This window comes from Crocuta crocuta, unplaced genomic scaffold (assembly GCF_008692635.1).
Source record: "Crocuta crocuta isolate KB4526 unplaced genomic scaffold, BGI_CrCroc_1.0 scaffold273, whole genome shotgun sequence".
Classification (NCBI taxonomy): domain Eukaryota; kingdom Metazoa; phylum Chordata; class Mammalia; order Carnivora; family Hyaenidae; genus Crocuta; species Crocuta crocuta.
The window spans coordinates 2,044,622-2,048,238 of NW_027529425.1; the positions used below are offsets into that span (position 1 = coordinate 2,044,622).

At 47.5% G+C, this 3,617-nt stretch overlaps 1 long non-coding RNA gene across 1 annotated transcript; it reads right to left on the reverse strand.

Annotated features, from left to right (window-relative positions):
- Positions 1–789: 789 nt before the first annotated feature.
- LOC144227066 (uncharacterized) lies at positions 790–3,042 on the reverse strand. Its single transcript, XR_013333842.1, has 2 exons — positions 2,821–3,042; positions 790–962 (listed from the first exon to the last, which is right to left on the reverse strand). It is a non-coding gene; the product is annotated as an uncharacterized LOC144227066 (long non-coding RNA).
- Positions 3,043–3,617: the final 575 nt, after the last annotated feature.

Here is a 3,617-nt window from a genome sequence, read left to right on the forward strand (position 1 = left end):
TCCCTGACCCCGGGCACACACTCACACGCGCACAGGCCTGGCGCCGCCATGAAATTAAAAGGTCTTCCTAAGGTCAGAAGCAAGACATTTAAGAGAAGTGTTGAAAGATGAGAACACAGAGATAAGCAGAGATCAGCTCATGCAAAATTTTATGAGCCATGTTAAGGCAACTAACTGAACGTTATTCTCAGGGCATTGGGAGATCATGACAGGGTTTTAGGCAGGTCAGCCATCGTGTGATCGGATTTGCATTTTGGAAAGATCCCTGGCTTCGGGTTGAGGGGCCCAGGGAGGGGAGAGGTGATGAGGTGCTGTCATCTGCATGAACAAAAGAAGGGGGTGCCCCGTGTGTACCTCCCATGTATGTACCTCTCGACACCCCTGGGCTACGGCACTTGTCCCTCAGCTGCTTGGGGAGGTGACCATCCTGTTCTCAGCTGCGTCCCTCTCTGGGAACTGTCTGCAGCCCACTGTTCCCCAGGGCAGCCACATCCAATGATTGGGCAAGGGGACAGTTTCAGGCTTCAGGTCTTGTTGTCTCCAGGCAGGACGACTGAAGGGCCGTCCAGCTCCAGAGCTCCTGTAGAATAGGCTGAGGCCTCTGTTTTGGCCACATCACAGCTCAGCTCCTTCATCCTGTCTTTCTCCACACGTAGTGGTAAAGCCGGGAGACCTTCGCGAAGGAGAGTGGGGCTGCGATTGGGGGAGGAGTCCCAGCAAGGCCAGTATCTCCAGCCCTTGAGAGGTTAAGGGCCTAAAATAATATTATAATGAAATGAATGATCCCAATGAGGTGAGATGCTTTTTAATGCATGCCATTGACAACCTTGGCAAAAGACTATGAAAAGCAGAGTATGGGGGAGCCTGGGTGGCTCAGTCACTTGAGTGTCAGATCCTTCATCTCAGCTCAGGTCTTGATATCAGGGTCATGAGTTCAAGCCCCACGCAGGGCATGAAGCCTACTTTAAAAAAAAAATAAAAGAGTAAGAGATTCAGAAGGCATCAACAGCATGTTATCTCCTGCATCTACGGGGCAGGAAAAGTCAGGCCCAGGACTTTGTAGTGGGAGTAGCTCCCGTCCTCTAGAATGCACTGAATTCTCACCCCCAGCAAGGCTGCCCTGTCAACTCAGGATCTGAGTTGGAAGGAGGCGCCCTTGAGGATGGAGATGGGTCATTCTGGTGGATGCACTTGACAACTCTGAAACCCCAGATCCCTTGAAACCTCAAGACCTGCTGGAGTTCCCCCCGACCCTGCCCCCACTAGAGGGGAACTGGAAGACCAAGCAAGTGTTGTTGCCACTCGAGCCAATGAATGTGTACCCCTTTTAGGATGTGCCCCTGCCCCCACTTCCTACACCATACCAAAACCAGGGGTCAAGTCTTAACACAGTCCTGCTGGGGAAGAGCAAGGCCTGCTGATGGATGAAGGTGACTGTCCTCAGGAGGAGGAACATAGGGACTGGACCACCCAGGGAGAGGAGCACAAGACTGCGCGAGGGAGAGCTTGTTGATGTGGCGGCACTTCTGTATTCCTGCACTGCATTCGTCTCCTGGCAAAGGCACCAACATGCCACGAGGGCTCATCTCAGAAGCTTGGAGAAAGCAGGGTTGCACATCAACTGAAGCAGAAATGTCTGCAGGACTGTGGCGGTGAGGAGGAAAGAGTCGGAAGGCTTATAAGGGGATACTCCTCAGTGCGCTTCCCACACACAGAAACTCTGCTGAAGGCTAACAGCTTCAAGAGGCGGGATGGTGTGCTCATGTAATAGCTCCTGAGGAAGTGGCCTCCACTCTCAATTTTTTTTTTGAAAGTTTTTAACTTATGAGAAACTCTACCTCAGTTCTCTTGAGGAAAATGCCTTTTGTGGCTCATGATCATTCTGAATAAGATGTATTTACTTAGGAAATTTCCTTTCCTAAGAGAACTTAATAAGCAGATTGTTCAGTTTTTCAGAGAAAGCTCTCTGCCGCATCTTTCTTGAGAACAAATTTGCTTAATTCTTATCTTCCTGGCTGGTGAAAAGGTTTACCCTGGATAGCACCGCTGCTTGGTTTTCATTATTCTATTTTCCTGGCTGGGCCGTGTGATTTCTTTCCTTATAATTTTCCTTGGTGTGCTGTGTGAATCATATACGAAGCTTCTTTTGAGTCATTTCCTATTAGTTAGGCTTCTGGGTAACATTTTAATTTTACCAATAGTGGTTTATTTTTCTACTTTTTAATGTTAACTCTACCACAGTTAACATACAGTGTTATATTAGTTTCAGGTGTACAATATAGCAATTTAACAATTCTGTACATTTCTCAGTGCTCATTGTGGTAAGTGTCCTCTTACATGCTTCATTCCCATCACGTATTTTACTCACCTGCCTCCCCCCTGGAAACCATCAATTTGTTCTCCACAGTTAAGAGTCTTTTTCTTGGTTCCTCTCTCCCTCTCTCCCCTCTCTCTCTCTTTTCCTTTGCTCTTTTATTTTGTTTCTTAAATTCCACAGGTAAGCAAAATCATATGGTATGTCTTTCTCTGCATATTTCGTGTAGCATTATACTCTAGATCCGTCCATGTTTTTGCAAAAGGCAAGATTTCATTCCTTTTTATGGCTGAATAATATTCCTCTGTGTGTGTGTGTGTGTGTGTGTGTGTGTGAGAGAGAGAGAGAGAGAGAGAGAGAGATACTCGGGAGACCACATTTTCTTTGTTTACTCATCTACCAACAGTATTACAGACCAGATCAAACCCCACAATGTTAAGAGATGCTTAAAGAGCAAACACTGCATCCAGCGCTCTCCTCAGGGCTTTCCATGGGCAACTCATTACCTCCTTACACCAGCCTTTTCTGTAGAACTGCCATCCTCCAGACAAGGATGCTCAATGGTTAGGGAACCTCTGATGATAGAAGGTAGACAAATTGGGAACCTCATCTCCAGGTTCTAGATATAGATGCTGAGCCACAGAGGCCATGCAGTCTTTCCAGGAACCCTGCCCACAATGGGCGGCTCAGTCTTTCCCAGGCAGTCCTGGTCAGGGGGGACTTGGTGTCCACACATCCAAAGGTTTAGAACTTAGAAGTCTAGCAATTTCCATTGCCGGACCCCCAGCACATAAGAAGGCAAGCTTTGTGAGGTCACCAGCCATAGGTGGAAATGTAGGTAACCTGGGTTCTAAGGCCTGCCTAGGAACAAGTAACTTTTCCCCCTGGGACTTGGTCAGTCTCTGCATCCATAAAGAGGGCATAGACCAGATCAGAAATTGCACATTAGTGGCCTGTGGGACCCTTGAAGCCCACAAATGTGTTTTATTTAGGCTGCATGTTCTGCTTTGTTTTGATTTGGCTTTTCATTGTTTTAAATTTGATTCCTTTAAGGTGACCAGTTGAGACACTGGCCCCACAACTCCTTATTGTTTTAAGCCTGATTTACACATTTACATACTCACCTGGCACATAGTTCAGCAGGCTGTTGAGATTGCATATTGGGGTTAAATTATCTCTGAGACCCAGGTCAGTTGTGTTTATTCCTCTCCCCCACCTCCTGGGAACTGCCTAAGGAGATGTGAGAGCCTTGGAGGGCAGAGTAAGTGAGGGAACCAGAGTGGTTTGCTGGCCCTGCGTGTTC